Genomic DNA, 6,922 nt, shown 5'->3' on the forward strand with positions numbered 1-6,922 from the left:
ATCAGAGAGAGAAAGAGAGAGAGATTAGATTCCACTATAGACATACTGGGTTGAGTTTGGAGGCTACTTGTTTTATTTTTAATACATCATGTGAAAGAGAATGGATAATAGGATATTATACTCTAAACAAACATGTTAAAGGGATTGATATGAAAGCATATACAGTGTTGAATTAATTCAAGAAGAGAGAATGTTAATTGTAGGTTATGCACATGATTATCAGTTGAAATGGAGTAGATGGGAAACTAAGTAAAAATGACATGATTTGGGAACAACTCTCAGAACCTGTGGCCGAAAGGGGAAGACTGGGTGGAAGCATGAGGAAGCTTTTTAGGGCTTTTATTTTTGTGGAGTCCAGCAGAAAAGTATCCTGGAGGCATAGAGTCAGGTAAAGAGAGAGTGGGAATTGTCATGGTCTCAGATTTCAGTTTGCATGAATATATTTATGCATAACACATAACATTGTCAATGCTGTTATGTTTTGTCTGTTGTTTTCCAAGTCTTATGTTTAGGAAACCAGAAGGAGAGGGGTTTGCCAGCTTCAGCTGGAATGTCTGTTTGTTGTGTGATGAGTGATGGAAGTAAGAGGATGTATGGTGCAATCTTAGAACAGAGGCCATAAGTCTCTAAGTATGAATGCTTCACAGAAAGTAGGCAGAAACCTGAACCAGGATGAGAGGTTCTGCGTCTGATGATCCAAGGGGACTAGAAGGACCTCTCTCAGTGGTACCAGGAGATCTAGTCCACGTTGGAGGGATCCGGAGGAAGTGGGATCAACCGAGGAGAGATGGACCCTATGAGGTGGCCAAAGCAACAAGAACGGCCGTCCAAGTGAAAAGAAGCCAGACGTGGTACCATCTGAACCACTGCAGCTGAGTCCCAACAGAGAGAAGGATACAACCACATAGAGATGAGGACACTGAGGATGCTGATTCACCAGGAGGGAGCCTGGAGGGAGCAGGAGCAGCGGAAACGATTGAGATGCCAGGGAGGAGCCAAGAAAACAGTAAATCAAGTGAAAGCCAAAATATGACACGTGCACCGACTAATGCACCCAGAAGAGGAGGAGAGGCCTCACAAGGAACAGAATAAGAACGTTTCTTTCCTAAAATTGAAACCCTTCCAGATGGAAGCTAAGTCCGGTCTGAGGAGGGAGCTTCAGGTGAAGAAAGAGGAGGAAAAGTCCCGCAAGCTGAAGAAAATGGGGATTACCCCACAATTGACTTTTAAACTTTTGAATGGCCTCCTTTACAGACAATTGATGTTAGAACAACAAAAGAATAATGACATTGACATAACAGAAGCAACAGTGAATGCTAGTATAGAAACAACAGACTAATGCACAATCAAGATGTATGGTGGGAGCAGGAAGAGAAGAATGGAATCAGCCGAACAATCCAAAAAGACTGACAAGGTTAGAATCTATGTTCCACCTCAATGTATAACAGAAGCAGGAGAACTGAAGTCTATCTCAATCATAAGGATCAAACCCTTATCGGAGATTGCACTCTGTGGATGGACACATCACCAAACAAAGGGAGAAGTCGTTTGGGACCCGAAAGAATGTGACCTGATATGAATCAAAGAAAAAGACGAGTAGGTGCTCATCATGAACAAGATTGAACCAGTGGAAGGTGAAGACCTACCCCTGCACCTGAACAGGAAGAACCTGTGACAACAACAAGGGTGGCGGCTGCTGTGACGACCACAGTAGCTACCACTAGATGACATCGACTGCCCTTACCAAGCAGACCACCGTGCCAACAAAGCAACCTGAGACATCAGTCAGGAGAGTTTTTACTGATATTTGAAACTTTCTGATAAACTCTAATGATCTACCTCAAGATAAGAACATTGAAAAAAGCAACAGAATTAGATATATCAGAATCAGAACCACTCAGGGACACTACATGAGAAGAAGTAGTGAAGAAGGAGTGATACGAATGGGCTAAGAATATGGCAAACAGACACAGAATGGACAATTGTATTTTGTGAAGAAAATCACCTTTGTCTGATCTTTTAATAGTCTCTGAACCAGCATCATTTAAAAACTGTGTAAGTTGGAAAAATGACTATTGTACCAATAGAAAGTATTCTATTCCCTTGTGTGACATAAAATATAGGATTGCTCTGGGTAGGCACTAGGGGTAAAACTATGTTGAATGAAACCATGCTGGGAGACAATGATTGTGCTGCCTATAACATTAGAACTGAATTAAATGTACCTCAATTAGACAGAGGTACCGTGGTTAAAGGAAAATATGAATGATTTTACAGACACCACACCGAAGGAATTGATGTAGGAAACACCACTGTAGAATGTGATACTATTTGGGTGTTAGAGAATGCGGGAGTTCGTAAAAGTAATGATAAAGGGTTGATTATGAATAGAAAAGGGTTGTGTAGTTACATAACTCAGGTTGCGCCATCTCTTACTATGTTGAAAAATCAAGACAGAGGTATTGCTGATAGTTTCTGGATGTGTGAAAAAAAAAAAAAACTAACTGTTGAATGTATTGCCTGATGGATGGATTGGTCTTTGTGCCTTAGTTAGAGCAATTAAATAGGTTACTATTATTGAATCACTCCATGATGACTATGTTAAAACCTAGAGTTAAAAGGGTTTATGATAAGGATCCTGAGGTATACCTTAATGTAATTGGACTGCTTAGAGGTCTACTTAGGGATTTCAAGGCCAGAGAGGAGGTTAAATCAGGATTTGAATCTATATTTCTGTGGATAACACCAAATATGAACTTAGAATGGATTAATTATATATGATATAATCAACAGGGATTCATTAACTATACTTAATTGGCTCTTAGTGGAGAAGGGTGGAGTTTGTGTCATGTTTGCTAGGATGACCATCATGTTAGGAGGAGGGTTGTTGGCTTTGGGTATTGCATTTTGTTGTGTTATACCCCTGGTAAAGTCAATGGTGGTTCAGACAGCAGTTAAATAGATGTCTGTAAGGAGAGATGACCCTCCTGTGGTGATTGATCCTGTACCGAGTAGCTCAGGCAAGTATACTAATAAGTATGGAAAACTTTGCAATGCAGTTGGTGGACCTCTGGACTGCCCCTTTGGCAATCCAAACTGTCTCTATGGAGTGATGCCGGGAGGTGGTTCTGCTTGCCATGATTTCAGTAAGGATGGTCTGCCTGTATATGCTGTATTCCCAAATGCAGACGAATGTCTACTGGTACATGTCCACAAAGAGTGTCATTTGCGCCGTAAGTGCAAGTGGTGCACAAAATTTAATGAGGAAGGCCATGACCATCATGGAGACCCCGTGTTTTGCGCAAAATATCAAAGAGGTGATTGTAGAATCTGTCAGGATGAGGACTGTGCTCCTATGTAAGGATTTTAGTATATCTATTTTTGTTTAAATTTGTGTTTTTGTATGTTTGGTTGAATTTTTAGATATGTATATCAATGAATATATATATGTTTTTCTTTAATTGAAGCTAGTTATGCCTTCTAAAAACTAGGTTAATTTCAAAAAACATGTTAGGTAACAGAGGGTTTTCCGGTTACAAGTGTCTATGGACCATGTCCTTAATCTTCTAAACAAAGGTTGGTATCATTGATATCACTTTATTAGAGAGGTGTCTGCGAGGGAGGATCATGTTGAAATGCTTAAATTTAGAATGATGTTGTGTCAATTTTCTTTTGTAACTGCATGTTGGTCTTTGATTTTTTCCTTATTCATTTATTATGATACTCCTTGTATTATTTTGATTTTCCACATAACTGAGATAACCTCAGGCAAGGCTAAGTACTTACACGCACATGCTTCATCAAATCTGTAATATTTTATCTTTCTTAATTTTTACACCTAATTAGATCTTTTACTCTTATGTAAACTGGAGATGTTTGGTCTAGTTCGGTTTTTATTAATGTTTCTAATTGGATCTTGTACTCCTATTTTAGTTTTAATCATTTGAGACTGTTTGGTCTAGTTGGTTTATGTGCTTTCTTCTGTTTTTGTATTTTCTTGTATATCGTAGGTATTTTCATTTACTATCCCAAAGTCATGTTTCTGTTATTTATGTGGCTGATTAGCCCCAGAGGTGGGATTGTAGGAGTACAATTACACACATGGATAACATATAGAGGTATAAGATAGGTGAACAGTATAATTACATTTGCATTTGGGTCATTTAGCAGACGCTCTTGTCCAGAGTGACTTACAACTTGGTGTATTCACCTTATGATATCCAGTGGAACAACCATTTTACAATGGTGCATCTAACTCTTTTAAGGGGGGGGGGGTTAGAAGGATTACTTTGTCCTATCCTGGGTATTCCTTGGAGAGGTGGGGTTTCAGGTGTCTTCGGAAGGTGGTGATTGACTCCGCTGACCTGGCGTCGTGAGGGAGTTTGTTCCACCATTGGGGTACCAGAGCAGACATAGACATAATAATATACATGTCAGACAGAGTGGCGCCTAAAAGCAATTGGACACTAGACATATGGTTTGACCATTCTATTACAAACATACATGTCAGACAGAGTGACGCCTAGAGGTAATTGGACACGCTGGGATAGAGGGTCCAGCCACTATTATAAACAAATTGAAAGCAGATGGTGGTGAATGACTTCATAGGGGATGGACAATACTGTGTGTATAAATAGAGTAGCTGGAGTTCTGAGAAAGGGTGTGTTCCACGGTGTGTGTTCCACGGTGTGTGTTCCGCGGGGTGTGTTCCGCGGGGACATGCCAGTGGGCTGTACAGTTATAATAAAGAGCATGTTTGATTTTAAAAGTTCTGGTAAGCGTTGTATTTGAAAATGATTTTCCACGACACTCTCACATACCATTATAACACAGGAATAACCTAGCTCTAATATACCATTATAACACAGGAATAACCTAGCTCTGACATACCATTATAACACAGGAATAACCTAGCTCTGACATACCATTATAACACAGGAATAACCTAGCTCTAACATACCATTATACCACAGGAATAACCTAGCTCTAACATACCATTATAACACAGGAATAATCTAGCTCTCACATACCATTATAACACAGGAATAACCTAGCTCTAACATACCATTATAACACAGGAATAACCTAGCTCTAACATACCATTATAACACAGGAATAACCTAGCTCTAACATACCATTATAACACAGGAATAACCTAGCTCTCACATACCATTATAACACAGGAATAACCTAGCTCTATCATACCATTATAACACAGGAATAACCTAGCTCTAACATACCATTATAACACAGGAATAACCTAGCTCTGACATACCATTATAACACAGGAATAACCTAGCTCTAACATACCATTATAACACAGGAATAACCTAGCTCTCACATACCATTATAACACAGGATTAACCTAGCTCTGACATACCATTATAACACAGGAATAACCTAGCTCTAACATACCATTATAACACAGGAATAACCTAGCTCTAACATACCATTATAACACAGGAATAACCTAGCTCTAACATACCATTATAACACAGGAATAACCTAGCTCTCACATACCATTATACAACAGGAATAACCTAGCTCTCACATACCATTATAACACAGGAATAACCTAGCTCTCACATACCATTATAACACAGGAATAACCTAGCTCTCACATACCATTATAACACAGGAATAACCTAGCTCTAATATACCATTATAACACAGGAATAACCTAGCTCTAACATACCATTATAACACAGGAATAACCTAGCTCTCACATACCATTATAACACAGGAATAACCTAGCTCTGACATACCATTATAACACAGGAATAACCTAGCTCTAACATACCATTATAACACAGGAATAACCTAGCTCTGACATACCATTATAACACAGGAATAACCTAGCTCTGACATACCATTATAACACAGGAATAACCTAGCTCTGACATACCATTATAACACAGGAATAACCTAGCTCTCACATACCATTATAACACAGGAATAACCTAGCTCTAACATACCATTATAACACAGGAATAACCTAGCTCTAACATACCATTATAACACAGGAATAACCTAGCTCTAACATACCATTATAACACAGGAATAACCTAGCTCTAACATACCATTATAACACAGGAATAACCTAGCTCTCACATACCATTATACCACAGGAATAACCTAGCTCTCACATACCATTATAACACAGGAATAACCTAGCTCTAACATACCATTATAACACAGGAATAACCTAGCTCTAACATACCATTATAACACAGGAATAACCTAGCTCTAACATACCATTATAACACAGGAATAACCTAGTTCTCACATACCATTATACCACAGGAATAACCTAGCTCTAACATACCATTATACAACAGGAATAACCTCGCTCTGACATACCATTATAACACAGGAATAACCTAGCTCTCACATACCATTATACCACAGGAATAACCTAGCTCTAACATACCATTATAACACAGGAATAACCTAGCTCTAACATACCATTATAACACAGGAATAACCTAGCTCTAACATACCATTATAACACAGGAATAACCTAGCTCTCACATACCATTATACCACAGGAATAACCTAGCTCTCACATACCATTATAACACAGGAATAACCTAGCTCTAACATACCATTATAACACAGGAATAACCTAGCTCTCACATACCATTATAACACAGGAATAACCTCGCTCTGACATACCATTATAACACAGGAATAACCTAGCTCTGACATACCATTATAACACAGGAATAACCTAGCTCTGACATACCATTATAACACAGGAATAACCTAGCTCTATTATACCATTATAACACAGGAATAACCTAGCTCTAACATACCATTATAACACAGGAATAACCTAGCTGTAACATACCATTATAACACAGGAATAACCTAGCTCTAACATACCATTATAACACAGGAATAACCTAGCTCTAACATACCA

This window comes from Salvelinus alpinus, chromosome 2 (genome assembly GCF_045679555.1).
Source record: "Salvelinus alpinus chromosome 2, SLU_Salpinus.1, whole genome shotgun sequence".
NCBI lineage: Eukaryota > Metazoa > Chordata > Actinopteri > Salmoniformes > Salmonidae > Salvelinus > Salvelinus alpinus.